Source organism: Protopterus annectens, chromosome 13.part0, assembly GCF_019279795.1.
Source record: "Protopterus annectens isolate FY-2018-M chromosome 13.part0, PAN1.0, whole genome shotgun sequence".
NCBI classification, from domain to species: domain Eukaryota; kingdom Metazoa; phylum Chordata; order Ceratodontiformes; family Protopteridae; genus Protopterus; species Protopterus annectens.
The window spans coordinates 1,130,025,215-1,130,046,683 of NC_056747.1; the positions used below are offsets into that span (position 1 = coordinate 1,130,025,215).

The following is a 21,469-nucleotide window of genomic DNA, read 5'->3' on the forward strand; positions in this document are numbered from 1 at the left end:
CACAGAAATACCTCACTAAAAGAATCACAGGCCTAAAGCAGATGCCCTATGCTGACAGTCTAGAAAAACTCCAGCTATACTCTGTCGCATATCGCCTGCTCAGAGGCGATCTCTGCTTAACATACAAGGCCATGTCAAACCCTGAGCTGTTGGACATGCTACACTTAAAGAAATCCCAATCCCTCAGAGCCACACACTCCAGGGACCTAAACCTGGTCATCACAATGAACAAAACATGCTGGAGGGATAGGTTCCTGAACCAGAGACTCCCCATACTCTGGAATAGACTGCCCATACATGTCAAGCTGAGCACCTCTTTGGCCCTCTTCAAAACGAACCTTGACGATTGGATGCGAGATAGGAAATTCACCCCAGGGATCACATCAATCGCCCTGTTAGACAGGGGACCAGGGAAGTAATAGCCAGAGAATTGTTATGGCTAGGCTTGTATAGGCCCTAGGGCCGATAGCCTAGTACCAACCTATGAACCTAGAACTAACATATGAACCTATGAAGACTGGCAGCGTGATACAGGCATTATCTCCTGACTTTTACAGCACAATTATATATACAGGCGGTACTACCATTACTATAATTTTGATTTCTTACTGCTAATAGGGGGTATTCTGTACTCACCATAGTGCCAATGCAGCCGGGCCAGTCACTGGGCATGAGCCTCAACATTCTGGGACCTCTCCACAGCAGCTGTATGGGGAGACATCACACATTAATCACACCTGCATAGTCACAAGTTGAACTGTTTCCATACTTAGAGATACATAAGACTGCATACTTACAGACAGGTGGGACATCCTGTGCTCGGGCTTCTTGGATCCACTGGTCCAAGAGGTCACCCCTCCTCCATTTCAGGTCATTATGGTGGTGACGTACCTGCTCACCAGTTCGGGGCACTGGTGAGATCACGTGCAAGCTGGTCCCAGGCCTACGCTTTGTACTGTGAGCCCTGGTACGGCCCTGCAGCAGCCTGCCTTCATGCTTTTTTACTTGGAGCCTAACCATGACCCTGGACTCCTGGATGCCCCAGCATTGCGCTCGGAAGCGAGCACTTTCACAGACGCCATACATTTTTGGTCCTGCTGTGAGCAACCCCAAATGGTTATGGCTGTATTCCCGCCTGTGCAGTTTAAATAGGGCAGTTTTCCCGCACTTCTTGTTGACTGGCCAGTTTTAATAGGCTGATCTATGCTTAGCTCCGTGCAAATCCACATAGCAATGCTTACACCAGGTAAGCACAGCTGAAGTCGCTAAGCAATGCTTACACTAGCAAAGCATTGCTTAAATCAATTTTTTTCATTAAATTTATAAATTATTTTTTACATTTATATTTTACATATTCCCACCCCTACTGTGCTATACGTGAGCCATATGCTTGACATCTATCATTCAAATTCCTTAAAAGTTTATTAAATAATTTGCCAGAGGGGGGATGCGAACGTGCATGTTCTACACACTATACCATGGCAGTACCACTACGTTTCAGCAGCTTGAAAACATTTTCTATCACACTTGTCTATAGCACTTGTCTATCATTTTCAGGATTTCAGCTAGGCTAAGCATAGAGGTGCGCTATGCAAACAAGCTGCACTACTTAAATTTCAGATTTATTTAATGAAAAAAAAACTTACATTTTTTTTTTTTAATTTTTATTGCTTTCCTCTTGCCCTACTGCTTCCATGCTGCCTTCTAGGTGTTTGTGTTTTTTTTTTTTTCTCAGTGTCCATGGACACTGAAATGTTAGCTACTTACATTTCAGTGTCTGCGGACAATCGTTTACTATATAATATTAGAGCCAGGCTCTAATATTATATAACTTGACACTTATCTGTGTCACAAAGTGCCGTACTGCACTTTCTGAGCGAAGGGAGCATGTTACATGTGCAGGCACTGCTGACACATGCTCCTGGGCTCGCTCCTGGTTCCTGTCAGTTTAGATTAAATAGCAGCGCCCCTTCATGCATATGCAAGGGGCGCTGCTATTCTAAATGGACACGAACCCCTCTATGCAAGAATAGTCTTATTCTTGCACGGAGCTTTGTGAATCCTGGGGAAAGTCCATAAATAAGGATATGAAAGTATTATAAGAGACAAAACACAAGAATTACTTGACAAAATTCCAAAAAAGACACTCTTACTCAGAGGCTGGATCTTTCCCTCTTGCAGCTATGGCAGCAAACAAGATCTGAGGAATTGGGGATGGAATAGAGCATTATGGCTAGAGGGAAGAGCTCAAGGCTTGGATCCAAAGTCTTGTAGATGGAGCCTAGTCGGCTCCACGGATCAGATCCTAGACCCATTTGTGAGGAAGAATGAAAATGACAATATCAAATTGTTATATTTGTGGGGAAATGGGACATGATGCAAAAATGTGAACTGAAATGTTATAAATGTAACAAAACTGGATATTTGTGATAGACTGTAAAAATGAAAATGACAGCAAGGAAAAAGAAAAAGAAAGAGAAGAAAATGAACAAAGAAGTAATTTCACAAATAAAAGAAAATTTAGATGAGAAAAAATAATAGAGGATATAGTAGAAGGTTCTGAAATAAGTGACAAAGAAGACAAACTGTGAGGTAGTAAAAGGGGGTAAAAGGGCAAAAGACATTGAAAGAAAATTCAAAGGTTAAGTACAAAGAAAAAACGTAAGGAAATGGATGAAAAAGAACATCTACATGTAAACATTGGGGCTTGGTATAATGGTTATGCTGTTTAACCCACAAACACAAGGTACAGTGCTTGATTCTCCCTTTGGGAAGGAAACTGGTTAGGCTTAGAATGGCTGTTACGAAAGTTAACCTACCAAGTACTTAGTTATGAAAACATGAATCTAGGAAAAATTAAAAATTTAGAATGTTTTCTCTAAACGTGAATAGCATTAAGAATATAGCAAGAAAATAGGAATTTTGGAGTTCTCCGGTTTGATCCTCGGCTGGAGTGCCTTCTGTGCGGAGTCTGCATGTCCTCCCTGTGGTCGCGTGGGTTTCCTCCAGGTGCTCCGGTTTCCTCCCACATTCCAAAGACATGCTGTAGGTGGACTGGACACTCTAAATTGGCCCTAGGCGTGAGTGTGTCCATGTGTGTTCCTTCCATGGAATGTTGGGTGCCAGGGCTGGCAACTCGACACCATAAAACTCCACTGCCAATCATGAGTGGACAGGTGATCCACTGTGGCAACCCCTAACCGGGAAAAGCCGAAAGAAGAAGAAGAAAAAGGAGTGGTGTGATACATGTGATGTATAAGACACAAGATTATTAACAAATGAAAGATTACAAAGAAACTATGGGGATGAAAGACAATCTGGAATTTGGGAAATTAAAGATGTTCTGGAATAGCTGTATTCTGTAGAAATGCAGTAACGATATTAGATGTAATTTTAGCAAAAATGGGAAGATTAACCATTGTAGATTTAAAATTTAAAGAGCAAATATACAGAATTACATATATATGCTTAGTAACTGTAAAGAAAGGGGAAAAAAAAGTTATGTCTTACCATAACGTTCCATCTGTGTTGTAGATCTTCATTCATTCCTTACAATTAGGACTCCGGTTCTGTCTTCGGAACCGACATGGCCCATTCACAAGCCCACGCCAGCCAAAAAGCTTTCAAGCTAAATCCTACCCATAGTGCCCCTCTTCCAGTCTCTTCAGATCGAGTTTGCCCGCCATGCACAAAGGTGTTAAAAAGAAGGACAGGTAGATAAAATTGGAGGCCCTGTCTGATCAGATACCCTAGCATATAACAGGACCCCACAGTCCACCAGGAGTCCAGGTAGGGGGAAGGAGGGCAGGGAGTAAGGAATGAATGAAGATCTACAACATAGATGGAACATTATGGTAAGACATAACTTCTTTACCTGATGTTGTAAATCTTCATTCATTCCTTACGATTAGGACCGAATCCCCAGCTACTTGCACCTTGGGTGGCCCCATGGAAGGATATTCCTGAGCACCATCGAACCAAAGGATGGTCTTCCCCTGGAGGCCATATCCAATTTGTAATGAGTGATAAATGTGGTCTTGCCCAAGTGGCTGCTGCACAAATATCGTCCATGGAAACTCAAGTGAAAAGCCACTGAATTGCTATTGATCTAGTGGAATGACCCTTGACTTTCAAAGGCAAGGGTACTTGGTTTTGCAGATGGGTGAAAGTGACAGCACTCGTAAGCCATTTTGACAGAGTCACTTTGGATACAGCTTTGCCCAGTCTGGGACCTGAGAAGGCAACAAATAGCTGATCAGATTTTCTGAATGATTTTGTTCTGTTCAAATAAAAACGAAGTTGTCTATGCACATCTAGTGTATGTAGTACATATTCCCCTTCGTTAGAATAATGGGGAAAGAATACAGGTAAATCAATAGACTGATTAATTGAAGACTCTGAGATAACTGAGTAGGAAAGAAGGATTAGTACGGACTGAAACCCTTTCTTGTGGAAAATCAAGTATGTTTTGTTTGACACTCAAGGCCTGCTATTCAGACACTCTCCTGGCTAAAGTAAGAGCAGCTAAAAGTAGGTTCTTTCAGGATAAGAATTTAATGTCACACGAATTTGAAGGTTCGAAGGGTGAACCAGTCAGGGTTTGTAGGACTAGAGTTAAATCCCAAGGTTCTGTTGAGGTTTAAAGGGCGGTTTGATATGCAAGACACCTTTCATGAAAGTCTTACAGAGTTGCTGGGACATAATTGAAGAGTTGTTAATCCCATTATGAAAGTTAGCAATAGCTGCTAAGTGTACTGTAATGCTACATGCTGAAGTTCCTGCGTGTAATAAGATAGTGAGGTATTCTAAAATCTTATGAATAGGCAATGAGAAGGCATCAATCTTTTGTTCTTTGGCCCAAAGAGAAAACCTTGTCCATTTGCTGTAATAGATTTTCCTGGTGGATGGTTTGTGTGAAGCCAGAAGGACTTCACAAACAAGGGAGGATAAATCAGTTTGCCTGGCAATCATTGGAAGTAGAGATATCAAGCTGTGAGCTTGAGGCTGTGCAGGTTGGGATGAACAAGTTCGTTCGGGTGAGTGAGAAGTCCTGGGCATGGGTCCAAGGTCCATGAGCAGTGAACCAGATGAGGCCAAAAGAAGGGGGACCAGACATGGCAGGGCCAATAGGGGGCAATGAGGATGACTGTGCTTCTCAACCTTTGAGCTTTCTTCAGGAACAGTGGGATGAGGGGAAAGGGGGGGAAAGACATATAGTAGACCCAGGGGTCAATCATGAGTCAGAGCATCTCTCAGTGACTCTCCATGAAGGGGAATTAGGGCAAAGAAGCTTCTGCACTTATGGCTGAGAGGGGATTCAAACAGATCGCAGCAAGGCTTGCCCCAGCGACGGAACATTCGAGTCACTACTGCAGGACTGAGAGCCCATTCGTGAGGCATCAGAATGTTCCTGCTCAAATTGTCTGCGATTAGGTTGGAACTCCCGGGAATGTGCTTTGCTATGAGAAAGTGGTTGGAATCTATCACCCAATGCCATATTCTCATGGCTTCCCAACGTAAGGGGTATGATTTGGATCCGAATGTTTGTTGATGTACCAGACAACTGACATGTTGTCCAATTGTATTGCAACTGTCCCGGAAGGAAGGGAAGTATGGAACGCTTGCAACGCTAAGAGGACTCCCCCTCAGTTCCAGGACATTTATGTGTAGGTTGGCCTCTATGGATGACCCAGTGCCTTGGACAGTCTTCCCTTGATAATGCCTCCTCAACAAGGAAGCGTCCGTGGTCACTCGGGCCCTGGGCTGGGGGGGGGAGAAAATGGTCGACATCACAGGTTCTCTTCTGACTTCATCCACCAGGACAGGTCGTTCTTGCAGTGATTTGTTACGCGTATTGGGTGCGACATTGGATGGGACACAGAAGCGATCACTGGGAAGACAGGAGCCATTGTAGGAGTCTTATATGTAACCTTGCCAAAGGCACTAAAGTGATGTTCGTTGCCATGGAACCCAACAGTTGCAGTACTAGGTGTGCTGGGACGAATGGCTGAGGTAGGAGAGCCTGGATCTGGATTCTTATCTTTAGTAGCCTGTGAGGAGATAGAGCAGCTCAGCATGACATTGTGTCAAAGAGTGCTCCAATGAATTCCACGGTTCGAGTTGGTAGTAGGTTTGACTTGCCCAGGTTGATTGTAATTCCTAGCTTTAGAGCAAGGCCTTGAGTGTATGAGATTGCCTGAATCAACAGATTCCTGGTCGGGGCAGTGAGGATCCAATCATCTAGATATTGAAACACCTGGAATCGTTGTAGCCTGAGGTGAGCTATTACTACCGCCATGCATCTGGTGAACACTCTGGGGGCAGTGGAGAGACCAAAGGGCAGTACTCTGAACTGATAGTGATTGGCTCCCTGCTGGAAGCGGAGGTATCTTCTGGAGCATTTGTCCATTTTTATGTGGTAATACACATCCTGAAGATCTATCGAGCACACCTAGTCTTCCTTCTCTAGAAAGGGGAGAATGGACTGAACCGTGACCATCCGGAATTTCTCTTTTCTGACAAATTTGTTTAGTATGCTGAGATCCAAAATTGGTCTCCAGTCCCCCGTCTTTTTTGGCACTAAAAAGAACCTTGAGTAAAATCCAGATCCTATTTGGCCTGGTGGGACTAATTCGATGACTTTTTTCTAGCAGCTTTCCAATTTCTAATGCTGCTGCGTCCCTCTGACTGGGTGGAACGTCAGGGATTCACTTTAGAGGCAAGGGGATGAGGTAGAAGGGGATGTGGTATCCTCTGGTTATTATTCTCTGCAGCCAGAGATCTGTTATTGATTGCCAGGCTGATTGGTGCAGAGAAAAACGTCCCTCGACTGCTTCCATAGGAAAGCAATCGGGCCGCTGCTCAGGAGCGCTACATCTTTCCTCCCCTCTGATTCCTGGAATAAGATAGTGGAGGGCTGGAAAAATATATGCCCACAGCAGACAGGGTCTTTCCGTCCTTTTCACTTCATGCCAATGTGTCTCTAACCTTAGGGCCGAAAAGGGAAAAATCATCAATGGGCGCATAGACGAAGGAAGACTTGAAGGGGTCTGCAAAGTCACATAAGAGCATCCAGGCATGATGTCTCGTGACAATGCCTGAAGCAGCTGCTCTAGCTGCCCCTTCAGTTGTGGGAGCAATCAACTGCATAGAAGAGTTAGAAATGGACTCAAGGGTAGCAAACTGAGAGGCAACTTTATCTCGTACCTCATCAGGTAGTACTCCTGCCAAAGAGGCGGAGAGTTCTGAAATCAAATCTCTTTGGAGGCATGTAAAATGTGCCATATAATTCAAGGACCGAATGGTAAAGGTTGCTGAAGAAAAGGTCCGCTTCCCTAGTCTGTCCAAAGTCCGAGACTCCCTGTTTGGGGGATGAACATCTGAACTATCCTATGCAAGTTCTCTTTTGGTGGTTGCCACCACAACCATGGAGTCCATGACTAGATGCTTGGACAAGTGAGGTTGATGATCTGGAGGTGAAAGAATTTTGTCAAGCCTCTGACGAATTGGTTCGACATTGTCTGGAGCCTTCCAGGCAAGCTGCATGATAAGTTTAATTAACTCATCTGCAAGTGGGGTCACCCAGGAAGTAGATGGTTGAGTACGGAAAGCTTGCAAGAATAGTGACTCTCCCGAAGAAGGGTTGGAGGACTTCCAGTCTCCCATCTGCTTGAGGATCTCGAGAATGTCTCCAAATGAGACGTCTTCCAGTGGAGACCGTGGGGACCCTTCTCCCTCACCGTAGTCAGTATCTTCGGTGACAGATTCCTCTGGGGAATCTAAGTGCTTCCTCTTGCACGCTTTCTTCCAGGGGAGCTCTTCAGTGGGCTCTGCTGAAGAGGATCCCGGAAAGAGTGTTTACTTAGGCAGGGTGTCTTGCTGTTCCCATGCTCAAAGTCCTTGTGTAGGAGGCTGTGTCAGCTGCATACTAGAGGGAAGTAGTGGTTCCGATGCTTTGGGTGCCAACTGTATGCTTGCAGACGCAAGGGCCCTCTCCATCACCTGGAAAGCAGGTCCACCCGAAGAGGGATGGGAGCCCAGAACCAAGGAGGACAATCTAGGAACTGGGGTCACACCTTGCTCCAACTAACCTATCTCCAGGATAGGAGCTCCGAAAGGACTGGAACCTGTCGGAGCCACCAGAGCCATAGATGGCGCCATGGAAAAATTTGGTGCCGAACTAGGGGTCACGGTGCCGGCAGCCTGGTCACGATCCTGGGGATGGACCAGCTCCGACTGGAGCGTGGTGCACAGGGATTCCGGTGCCAAGAAGGAAGACTATCATCGGAACCATAGCAGAAGGAAATGGAGAGAGCATCAGTATCGAGGGCTCCAAGATCTGGGTGGAAGTCAGAGGAGGATAAACATGGGAGTAAACCGAAAGGGATTTGGCTCTGGGTGGGAGAAAAGCAAGAGTTGGTAGACCTCTAGCTGTTAGGAGCTGATTGACAAGCCTCATTACATCTATTTCTGATAGGCTCCTGGTGGATCTGATAGATGCTGCTGAGGGGGAATCCAGTCTGTCCAGAAAGGGGCTGTGCTGCTGCCCTACAAATGGGTCGTAAATAGGAGAATATCTTGTCCTTGGGTAAATATTCGGTCTTGGGCACTGAGGATGGAACCGTAAAGGTAAATCGGTACTGTAACTGGGGTCGGTACCGATACGGTGGCAGCAATTGGTCCTTGTTCCGAGGTTGTTGATGGCGCCGAGGGAGTGGTTTGGGTCCCTGGTGCAGAAGTCTCGGAAGAGGTCTGTGCCGACAGTGCCAAAGTAAGTAGGGCCCACTTCCGTTCCGTAGAGGAGGAAGAGACTGGAACCGAGTGGCTTCTCTTTGTCTTAGAGCCAGATTTTTCTTTGGAAGGAGGTGGTGAGACCTCCGTCTCAGAGAGGGCTTCTGAAAAGGGGGTTTTTAGTAAGCCCTTAAGAATAAGTTTATTCTTGCGTTCCACAAGGGTGCAAGAACAAGAAGTTATGTACTCACCATAACATTCGAAGTATGTAGTCCATCTCGCCTCACATTCTTATTCGTGGGTTTGGCTTGGCCAAAACTTTTCTAACTCGAAGTTCATAGGTTCATAGGTTCATACTAGGCTATCTGCCCAAGGGCATTTATAAGCCTAGCCCATAGTTATGTGGCTTTCGCCACCCCTTTAGTTTGAATATAGGTTCATAGGTTCATACTAGGCTTCATAGGTTCATACTAGGCTAGTCTTTCTATTGGGTGGGCTAAGATGGTATCCCAAGCTGCACTGCTCTATATCCCCAGATCTAGTTTACTGCGAACACCAGCACTCATTTTCCATCCATAACAACACCCAAGGAAAGGAAGAACAAACCAAGAATGAAGGGAGCTCTGAAACCATACCTAACCTCCAGATCCTCCAGGAAGGGGGAAGGAGGGGGGGTAAGTAAGAATGTGAGGCGAGATGGACTACATACATGAACGTTATGGTGAGTACATAATTTCTTGATGTTATGTAGTCCAATCTCGCCTACATTCTTATCCGTGGGACAGCGTCCCTAGCACCTAAATCCTGGGAGGCTCAGTGGAAAATACTCCTGAGAACTGTGGAACCAAAGGAAGACCCGCCCCTAGATACCACATCCAACTTGTAATGAGTAACAAAGGTGTGAGGAGATGCCCAAGTAGCCGCAGCGCAAATATCATCCATAGACAATCTGGCCTGATAGGCTGTAGATGTAGATACACACCAAGTAGAGTGAGCCTTCACCCGGAACAGTAAATCTTTACCCCCTGAGGAATAAATGAAAGAAATACAACTGGATATCCACCCGGACAATGTGACTTTGGAGACAGGAGACCCAATTCTGTTTTCAGAAAAGGAAACAAACTGATCAGATTTTCTGAGGTCTTTCGTTCTGTGCAAATAAAAACGTAATTGTCTGTGTAAATCCAATTGATGAAATTTAAATTCTGCCTTGTTTGAGAACTGGGGAAAAAAACACTGGCAACTCAATAGATTGATTAAGGTTACTGATTGACGCCACTTTGGGAAGAAAGGAAGGGTTGGGTATGAGAGAAACCCTATCCTTATGAAAAATCAAATAAGGGGGTTTGATTGATAAGGCTTGAAGCTCTGAAATGTGTCTGGCTGATGTAATGGCTACTAAAAAGACAGTCTTCCAAGTTAAGAATTTTAAATCACAAGTGGCTGCAGGCTCAAAGGGGGATGAAGTAAGAGCCTGTAGAACACAGTTTAAATCCTAAGGCATGACAGGTTCCGATACCGGAGGACGAAGTAACAGAGTGACCTTCAGAAAAGCCTTACAGAGTCTATGAGCCATCAGACTAGGTTCATTAGCGACATGAAAGGTAGAAATCGCCGCCAATTGGACTTTAATGGTTGCGGCCGCTGAACCCTGGTTAAAGAGCATAGACAAGAACTCCAATACAGACGAAATTGGAGCAGTGTAAGGGTCAATCTTTTGGGTATGAGCCCAGATTGAAAACCTCTTCCATTTACTGTAGTAAATCTTCCTGGTGGAGGGCTTATGAGAGGAAGATAAAATATGAACCACCTGCGGTGAGAAATGATGAAGCCTAACTAATGACGGAAGTGGAGTAGCCAGGCTGACAACCAGAGGTTCCGAAGAGAGGGATGAAGCTGCCCTGACATGTGTGTCAGTAAGTCTGCTTGTGGGTCCAGAATCCAAGGAGCGTCCATGAGATAGGGATGGAGAAAGGGGAACCACATTTGACGAGGCCAGTGTGGAGCAATCAGAATCATTCTGCTTCCCAATGCTTGGCTTTCTGAATAACCTTTGACAGCAAGGGAACCGGAGGGAAGGCATATAGTAGACCGGAGGGCCAATCGTGGACTAGAGCGTCCCTGGGTGACTCCCCCTGAGGGGGGATCAATGTGGAGTAGCTGATGCATTTGGCATTGAGGGGGCTGGCAAGGAGGTCGCAGCAAGGCTGACCCCACCTGCGGAAGATCTGTTCCGCAACTTGACAGTTCAGGGACCACTCGTAAGGCATCAGAATAGCTCTGCTTAGCCTGTCTGCAATCACATTGGACTTCCCCAGAATGGGCGTTGCCACCAGAAAACATTGGGAAGACACTGCCCACTGCCACACTCGCATGGTCTCTCTGCAAAGGGGATAGGACTTGGTTCCTCACTGCTTGTTCAGATACCACACCACTGACATATTGTCTGAGTGGATTGCAATAGTCCCGAGAGGAAGAAAGCTCTGAAGTGCTTGCAATGCTAGTAGCACAGCTCTCATCTCCAGGACATTGAGATGCAGATGCATCTCATGCTCTTGTCACGTGCCTTGGACAGTCCTGCTTAGATAATGCCCCCCACCCCATCTGGGAGGCATCCGTGGTCACCGTGGCAATCGGGGGCGGAGGAATGAAGGGCTTTCCTGCATTCACGTTGTCGGTGCGAAGCCACCAACTGAGATCCTGTTTGCACCTGCCCGTGAGTAGAATAGGGTAAGAAAGTGGAAGACGTTGGAGAGACCACTGGGGAAAAAGTAGCCACTGAAAGAGTCTCATATGCAACCTTGCCAGAGGGACCAACATAAATGTCGCAGCCACTGTCCCCAATAGTTGGAGGACCCATCTTGCCTTTGCTCTTCTCAGGGGGAGCAAGGCATGAACTTGTTGTTGTAGGACTCCGATTCTTTCCTGTGGTAGAAACGCCTGCATGAGGATGGTGTCTAGTTCTGCGCCTATAAAAGTGACATGCTGTGAGGGCAACAAGGCAGATTTTTCCCAATTCAATGTGATGCCCAGCTGTTGACATAGTTTTATAGTAGCATCCTTGGTCTGAACTAGTAGATGCCTGGTGGTGGCAGTAAGGAGCCAGTCATCCAGATATGGAAACACTTGGAATCCCTGACGTCTCAAGTGAGCAGTCACCAGAGGGGGGCTTTGGGAAGAAAAAATAGAATTTAGAGAACTTTGGTGGCAAGTTACCTTGGAAGCTGACAAAGCCCCCGGTCTAAATGACTGCATTTCTATAATACCTTTATTGAAGCTAAGGTCTGCAAAACTTTGAATGTAATAATATTAGTAACCATTAGAGGGCATTAATAGCACATTATTAACTGAAATATTTTTGCTGCTTATCAAACAATTTTAAACAGCAGTTTTAACAACTAAACAATTTTTAAAGTGAGCTGTTTTTTTTAGAATAGTATAAATGATTTATTTTAAATTTTTCTAATTACAAGTTTAATATATTGTGATATTTTAACCTTTTTTAATTTAATGATGTTTATTTAATGAATGGTGGAATTTTATTGGTAGATTATAATTGAGTCAAAGTATAAATCAAAGGAATTAAATCATGCTGGTCATCTGATGAAGTCAATTGTATGACGAAAACGCTTGTGGATGTTTTATTAAGGTGTTCATGGTGGATGTATACGTGGTTTGTTTTTAAATTAGTGAATAAAAACTGTTAACCTGGTGGACTTGGTTTCGTTCATCGTGAATACTGCTTTCAGTTCTTTTTTGGGGTTACATTTTGGCAGTATTATCCACTTATTGGTTTTATTTTGGTATATTTTCTGTGGCTTCACGATGGATGGCTCACCACTTCCTGATTCTAAGAGGCAGGACGAAGCAGGGCAAACGAGGAAACTGATTGACCAATTAACGGCCCTGGTTGAACTACTTACTCCACTCAGTCAGTCGTTTGTGGAGATATCCGGCAATGTTATCCAATCGCGCTCCTCCAGAACCGAAGGGTGGAACACTTGGAGCGAAATTGTTAACCGGAAACAAGGAGAGCTTATTGGCAGAGTTTCTGAAGCCGGCGACCTTGGTGAATCTAATAATGGGGTTAATGAAGGTACTTTTAATGCCGCTAACACTCCAGCTATTTTTAAAAATTTGGAATCAAGATTTGGCCCCCATGGAAGTAACAACGTTAACAATGGACTAAATTCCTGTAACGAAAGGGGCTCGAATTCAGGTACTGTGTTTACAAACATACACAAAGAAACTACTGACTGGTTAAGGGGTAAATATGTGTTCAAAATTGATGGTAACAGTAAACGAGAGAGTTTAAATTATACTTATAGAAATAAGATTGATAAACTCTCTAAGTTAATGTACAAATTTAAAATGTTGGACATAGAGAATGAATACTTAAAGGAATGTATATCGAGAGACATTGTCCCTAAGGGACTACGAGTATTCAAATTTCCAAATAATGTTGTTATGGGTACTGAATTTCATAAGGAACTTTTAGAAGTGTTTAACAAATGTGGCATAGATGTATTAAAATGAATTATTAAGGACAATATAAGATGCCAAGAAGCCATACAAAAGGATATTGATGAACTAGACCAGCATGTTAAGGATGACTTAATTTTCTCTATTAAAGAAGAAAAGAAAAAATATTACAATATTAGGAAAGATATCGATATTAAATGTGATAATTTAGTGAATAGAAAAATAATGGAGAGGGATATCAAGGAGTATGAGAATCATACATGCTATCCTATACCTAATAGAAGATATTTAAACCATGACAATGGATATAAACATAATGTTAGAGAGAATAATTTTGATAGTAATGAAGATGGCGTATTCATCTATGATGAGGATGGACATGATTATGATACAGCATTTCCACCTCTAAGGAGGTCTGAGAGATTGAAAAATAAACAGGGTCCCCAGCAGCAGAATTTTCCAGGGGGAGGGGAGAAGGGGGAGGGGGAAATATTATTGATTCCCCGCCCCATTATATATGGAGGTGAAGAAATTGTTACTGACAAACATAAATGTATGTATAATAATTTTACTATTTTTAATTTTAGTGAATTAGTTTTAGAAAAGGAACATTTTGATTTATTTTCCAAAGGCCTTAAATTTATACTTAACAGGAAAGGAGATGTAACAGGTAGTATGCTGGATATAAAAATTTTTTTAAGGAAAGTTAACTTAAGTATTAAGTTTCCCAATAATAAAGTTCAAATCAATAAGGAATTGAGACGAAAAAGTATATATAACCCCCCATTGCATCTCCAATTAAAACATGTAGAGAAAATTATTGAATCTGAAGTGAGAAAACAAGAAAATAAAATATGGTTTAAACCTAATTTAAGTAAGAAAGAAAGTGAATTGATGTATGAAATTAAAAACAACAAGAAAATCAGAGTAATGAAACCTGATAAAGGGGGTGGGGTAGTTATTGAGGATAGTATTTTATATGAAAGTAGAATGAATACCATTCTATGGGATGAAACAAGATATTCAAGTCTCCCTAAATGAAATGAACATAGCTTACAATAAAATAGATATGGTTTTGGAAGATATGTTAAATGAAGAATTAATAGATTATAATACCTTTAAATATTTAAAAGTAGATAAACCTAGAACCCCCATGATATTTGGTATACCCAAGATTCACAAAAGTGAAGAAGGACCCCCCCCTTTAGGCCGATAGTTTCGGCTGAAAGGTCAAAAACTTACCCATTAACTAAATTTATTGATAAAAAATTAAAAAATGTATGGATGAAGAGGAGGTGTATTTTAAAAGATTCTTGGGATTTGTTGAAAGAAATGCCGGACAGTTTGAATAATGAACATTTATTATTTATCACTATTGACATTATTGATTTGTTTTCTTCCATTCCATACGAAGAAGGCACAAAAATGTTTGAAGAAATAGTGTATGAAGATTCAGCTTTGTCGCAGAATGATAAATTAATAAATACTTGGTTAATGGAATTAGTTTTAGTGGGGAATTTTTCCAACAAATACAGGGGGTGGCAATGGGCGCAGCGTGCGCCCCTACTTATGCTAACTTAATTCTTGCTTATTGGGAGGATAAATATATTTTAAATTCTGTATTTAATAACTGTTGGATGTTATACAGACGGTTTTTGGATGATATATAAATTTTTTGGGTAGCTGGAAGAGAAAAATTTGCAGAATTTATGGAATATATGGGAAATACAACTATTTTTTAAAAATTTACCTATAATATTTCTGAATTTAATTGCAATATTTGGACTTGGAGATTTACAAAGATGAACAAAATTTAAAAACCAAAATATTTAGGAAGGCTACTTTTTGCAATTCTTTTTTACATTTTGAAAGTGCTCATCCCTTTCATTGTAAAAGAAATATAGTGAAGGTACAATTCGTCTGAGGGAGCCGAATGACAAGTTCAGACGCAGATTTTAAAAAGGAATGTGAATTTCTAGAAAAAATGTTTTTAGAAAGAGGTTATTCATTGGAATTCATTACACGGATAAGGAAAGAAGTAGAAAAAGGGAGATTGGACAAATTTTGTCCCATTCATAAGAAGAAAGATATCAATAATGGTATAAATACTAATAATAATAATAATAATAATAATGAGCATGAAGGGGAGGAATTACAGCAAACTCTAATACTTGAATATAATGGATTGAATGGTATGGTTAAGAATACATTTTTAAAAGAATGGGGGAAATTTGTAGCTATTTCCGACATAGAAAATCTAGCTATTATACCTCAGAAAGTAATTTTTAAGAATTCCCAAAACATTAGATCTATACTAGAGAATAAAAACAAGACAGAACGTAGGAAGAACAGGATAGGTACATATAAATGTGGGCATTGTACCCAATGTACCTATATTATAAATAGTGATATACTTTATTTAGAAAGTAGAGGAAGATATGTGAATAGTGGGGAATATTATAACTGTGATTCAAAAGGTATAGTATACTTAGCTATTTGTGAAATCTGTAGATCCTTCTATATAGGAAAGACTGAAAGGAAACTGAAAAGAAGGATCTACGAACATGTGTATGAAATTTCGGTGGAAAAGGAAAGTAATGCTCTATATAAACACACAAAAGTTTGTCCTAATTACAAATATAAATTCATTGTTTTAGAACAAGTAAAAAGTGATATTAGAGGGGGGCTTTGGGAAGAAAAAATAGAATTTAGAGATCTTTGGCGGCAGGTTACCTTGGAAGCTGACAAAGCCCTCGGTCTAAATGACTGCATTTCTATAATACCTTTATTGAAGCTAAGGTCTGCAAAACTTTGAATGTAATAATATTAGTCACCATTAGAGGGCATTAATAGCACATTATTAACTGAAATATGCATAGGACTTGAATTTTTTTTTGCTGTTAAACAATTTTAAACAGCAGTTTTAATAACTAAATAATTTTTAAAGTGAGCTTTTTTTTAGAATAGTATAAATGATTTATTTTAAATTTTTCTAATTACAAGTTTAATATATTGTGATATTTTTACTTTTTTTAATTTAATGATGTTTATTTAATGAATGGTGGAATTTTATTGGTAGATTATAATTGAGTCAAAGTATAAATCAAAGGAATTAAATCATGCTGGTCATCTGATGAAGTCAATTGTATGACGAAAATGCTTGTAGATGTTTTATTAAGGCGTTCATGGTGGATGTATACGTGGTTTGTTTTTAAATTAGTGAATAAAAACTGTTAACCTGGTGGACTTGGCTTCGTTCATCATGAATACTGCTTTCAGTTCTTTTTTGAGCAGTCACCACTGCCATGCATTTGGTAAACACCCTGGGGGCTGTGGTGAGACCAAAGGGCAGGGCACAAAACTGAAAATGACTGGCTCCCAGCCGGAAGCGTAGGTGACTTCTGGATGCCCTGTCCATCTTGATGCGGTAGTAAGCATCCTTGAGGTCGATGGAGCACATCCACACTTCTTTTCCCAACAATGGGAGAATAGACTGCAATGTGACCATTCGGAACTTGGACTTTTGCACATGGGTGTTCAGTTGGTGAGATCTAATATGGTTCTCAGGTCCCCTGTCCTTTTTGGCACCAAAAAGAATCTTGAGTAAGTCCCTAATCTGATCTGGTCTGAGGGGACATGTTGGATGGCTCCTTTTTCTAGCAGCTTTGAAACTTCTGACGCTGCGTAATCCCATTGACTGAGTGGAACATCTGGGATTTTCTTGATTGGAGGGGGATCTGACGAGAAGGGGATGACATATCCTCTGGAAATTATTTGTAGAACTCATTGGTCCTGGGTGATGTCTTGCCAGGCCTCCGGGTATAACGAGATTCGACCCCCGACTGGCTCCGGAAACGCACAGTCGGGCCTCCCATCACAAGCGGCAGTAGAGAGAACCACGAAAGGAATCGCGGTCTCACGAGTTGCGGGGGCCTTCTCTGCCGCTAGGGCGGCGTCTCCCTGAATAACCACCCCCTCCTCTGCCTCTGGAGGGGGCCTCACCTTGTGCACCGGGAAAAAAACTCTGATTTCTTGAACCACATTTTGCCACCCCTCTGGGCCTTGGGATAAGGCCTAGAGGGAAGGGAAAAATGGACTCCTACAGCAGACAGAGTTTTTCCCTCCTGCTCGCACCTGGTGAGGGTGTCTTTCAACTTGGTTCCGAACAAAGAGGAACCATCGAAAGGGGCGTCGGTGAATGAAGACTTGAAGGCCTCTGCGAAATGACAAAGGCGCATCCAGGCCTGTCTCCTAAGAGCAACTCCTGAACTTGCTGCCCTACTCGCTCCCTCGGCTGCATATGAGATCAGCCTCATGGAGGAGTTAACGATGGAATTGAGGGTAGACATCTGAGTGTTAACCGTCTGGGTCACCGCCTCAGAAACATCACCAATGAGAGTATTTCCAAGCTCCTTGAGGAGATCTCTCTGGAGTCGTGTAAAGTGAGATAAATAATTCAGTGACTGTAAGGTAAAGGTCGCTGAAGAAAGGGTACGCCTCCTGTACCGGTCCATGGTCCTAGACTCCTTGTTAGGAGGATGGATGGATGGTGGAAGAAGTCTATGCTAATTCTTTCTGAGTGGCTGCTGCTACCACCATGGCATCCACAGGGACTCCCTTGGACAGAAATTCCTTACCAGGAGGAGCAGACAAAAATTTATTGGGTCTCCTGGGGACTGGTTCCACAGAGTCAGGGGTCTCCCACACCCTTCGAGACACCAAATCCAGAAGCTCGAAGGGTGGAGATACCCAGGAGGCGGAGGGCTGAGCATCAAAGGCCTTCAGGAAGACCAACTCCTCCTCGGAGGGGGCTTTGGATGGCCAGTCACCTCTTTGTTTCAAAATCTCTAGGGTGTCAGAGAAAGAAACATCCTCAGAGGATGACTTGGGGGACCCCTCCAATTCCTCGAGGTCAGTCTGATGTGAGAGACTCATCCTGGGAATCTATGTGCTTCCTCGCACGTCTTCTTTCTAGGTGGCACCTCAGGCAAAGACACTGAGGGGCCCTCAGAAAAGTGGGGATCACTCATGGGGGTACCCTGAGGCCTTGGGGCTCCGCTATCTAGAGATAGAAGGCGATCAGAGACCTGCACCGGTGTAGTAGGGGACAGAGTGACCGGCCCGCATGATGCCACTGACGACCTGGCCAGCGCACTCTGCATGGCGTCGAAGGCCGGTCCCCCTGGGTGCGAGGAGTGACCAGCCTCCGAAACCACGTCAGGAGTCAGACTTCCCCGCACCGAAGCACCAAGAGGGAGACTAGGAACCGATAGGTGTCCCGAAGCCTCTCCCTCAGGTCCGACCGAAGAATCCTGAGTCCCGTGGACGGCGCCGATGGGGTAAGAGCAGACATCGGCACCGATAAGTCAGGATGGTTGTCGGAACCGACCTAGGGACATCACACGGAGCAGAGCACTTCGGCTCCGAAAGCTGAGATACGCTCGGAGGAGGACGTATCGAAGCAGGTTGAAGGATGGGCTCCGGAGCCGAATGGGTCGGAGCCGAGAACAATTTTGCCAAAACCAGTGACTGAAGGAGTCTCTGCACCACTCTGTTGATGTCCACATCTGATAAGGTCCTAGAGGATTTAGAGGACAGAGAGGGAGATCGAGCCCTCCTCTCCGAAGGGGACCTGCGAGGAGGTGATGCTGGCCTAATGCTAGGCGATCAGCTCCGAATAGGTTCCAAAATTATTGGAGCCAATGCCGGTTCCATAACCACAGACACTTCCTGCGGCCCCGAGGACAATGGAGCCGAGGATGTCGAAGCAGACTTTGCTATTTTCTCCGGTGGCTCCGAGGAGACTGATGGAGCCGGAGATCTCTTTTTAGATTTCAAAGATTTTATATTGGAGCTGGAAACAGTTTCCAGACCCAACTCGAAGGAGGGTTTCAGAAGTCAACTTATTCTTCCTTTCCTGAAGAACTCTCAGACTAAACCCATGACAGAAAATGCACGACTCCTGGAAATGGATTGCTCCCAGACAATACATACAGACAGAATGTCCATCGGTAATGGACATTTTATAGCTGCACCTAGAGCATTTCTTGAAGCCCGAGGGCTTGTGCTCCTCAGAATCTTTGGACATAGTTAACTACCACAAAGCACCAGAGACAACAATAACTGACAACAGTACCAACAGTAAAACAGTCACAAGGTGGGAAAAACACTACCACAACGAGAACCTCAAGATCTCGAACTAAAACGATCCTTTGGCACAACACAGGAGGGAAAGACTAAAACCTCTAATTTAAACGGTTTTAGACCTGTAAAAAAGAATAACACATGGAAGCAAGGGACAGACTAGGTCCTCTAACTGAAACGGGCCTAGCCTGTTGGAACAGCTAGTGGGATACCACAGAAAAAACGATCAAACACAAAACTTTTTCACCATACAAGACCAGAACACACAATAGCTATTAAAATAGCTTTCTGTTTGCAATCAAGTCTCTAATAATGAAGAAAAAAGGGAACTTGGCCACAGCCAAGAGCGAGACCATGTCCGAGCTACACGAGCGGCAAACGAGATCTGGAGATATAGAGCAGTGCAGCTTTGGATACCATCTTAGCCCAGCCAATAGAAAGACTTCGAGCTAGAAAGGTTTTGGCCGAGTCGGAGCAGACATTCGGCTCCGAACCCACGGGTAAGAATGTAGGCGAGATTGGACTACATAACATCCAAAGTTTCCACAGATGCCGCACGGTACCTCTAAATGATCGACACCCAAACAATATACAGACCGGGCGTGGTTATCAGAGTTAGGCATTTTTCACCCACATTTGTCACACTGTTTTTCACCCACATTTGTCACATTGTTTGAAACCTGGAACTGTCTTCTTTTCAGACATTATGGCAACACTAATACCAAAGGTTAAGAGAGTAACCAATAGTAGCAAGACATTAACACTACACAAGTTCTACACAGTAAAGAAAGGAAGATGTAAAAAAAAAAAATATATATATATATATATATATATATATATGTATATATATATATATATATATATATATATATATATATATATATATATATATATATCAAGGGAAAGAAAGAGGAAGAAAGGCCTACCACAAAGGTAGGAAGGAGGGGCTGTACCAATGATGGTAATTATACTACCAGAAGTAGAGAGAGGAAGATTAGCAAAAAAGGAACAACTACAAGGAAAATGTTTAAGAACTTTAAGGAATTTTAAAGCGTTTTAGATACTGAAAAATACTTAGCTTTGAGAGCGCTAGCTTGATACGTATTGTAGGGAACTCTGCAAATGAGATCCTGAGAGACTGGAATCGGGGCACTATGGGTACGATTTAGTTCGGGAGCTTTTTGGCTGGCGCGGACTTGTGAATGGGCCGTATCGGTTCCGAGGACAGAACTAGAGTCCTAATCGTAAGGAATGAATGAAGATTTACAACATCAGATGCTTATTTCATCAGATTTTAGACTATGGGTCAGAATCAATAAAGCCATTCAGAAAGATTACACTAAGTGTACATGTAGTCAACACTTTGTGGTCACCTTTATGAATCCTGTCAATATTTAAAGCTGCAAGAATATCATTAGGAAAACAGAAATTGGAAGAAGAAGATGTGAGTTATGTCTGTGTTGTCTGTTCACTCAGAACAGTGTACACTTAGTGTAGGCGTCATTGTATCCTGGGGTCTGTAGTGATAAATATGATTATAATAACAGGAGACTTTATGATTTAAGAGGCAAAAGTAAAAAGAAAGGAAATTATATAAGAAAAATGTTAGAAGCTATAAGATGTGTTAAGTTAAAACGTTGGGACAAAAATTCATGGACTTACAAAAGGGGTATGTATAGAACTGAAATAGATTATTTTTATCAGAAGGTTTCGTTATAGGAGAAGGAGAGGTAGTTGAAACAGGATTTTCTGATCATCTTGCAATATTGCTAGAGATCACAGGATCATAGCAGGTTACTAGGCTAACGACCCGGAGGTCATTTCAAGCCTAGCCATTTCATCCCAAAGTAATACCATAGATACTATAGTCAATACCCAGGAATGTATTTAGTAATGAGTGCCAATGTCAAGGAGGGTTGTGAGTGCTATCCCTGGTATGAAGATAAAAGTAAACAAGGAATATATGACAACAGGCAAAGGAATAAGAATAAATGAATGGAAAGAAGGAAAGTGATTAGTAATACAGTTATAGAAAGATCATATTACCGTGAGAATATTTAACAAAAACTGGTTGAATGGATATTTAAGCAAAACTACAAAAAAAAAAGTTTTT

At 42.7% G+C, this 21,469-nt stretch overlaps 1 protein-coding gene across 1 annotated transcript in view; it reads right to left on the reverse strand.

Moving 5' to 3' along the window:
- GJC1 (gap junction protein gamma 1) overlaps positions 1-21,469 on the reverse strand; it is a 306,831-nt gene that overhangs the window by 196,374 nt on the left and 88,988 nt on the right. The window lies entirely within an intron of this gene.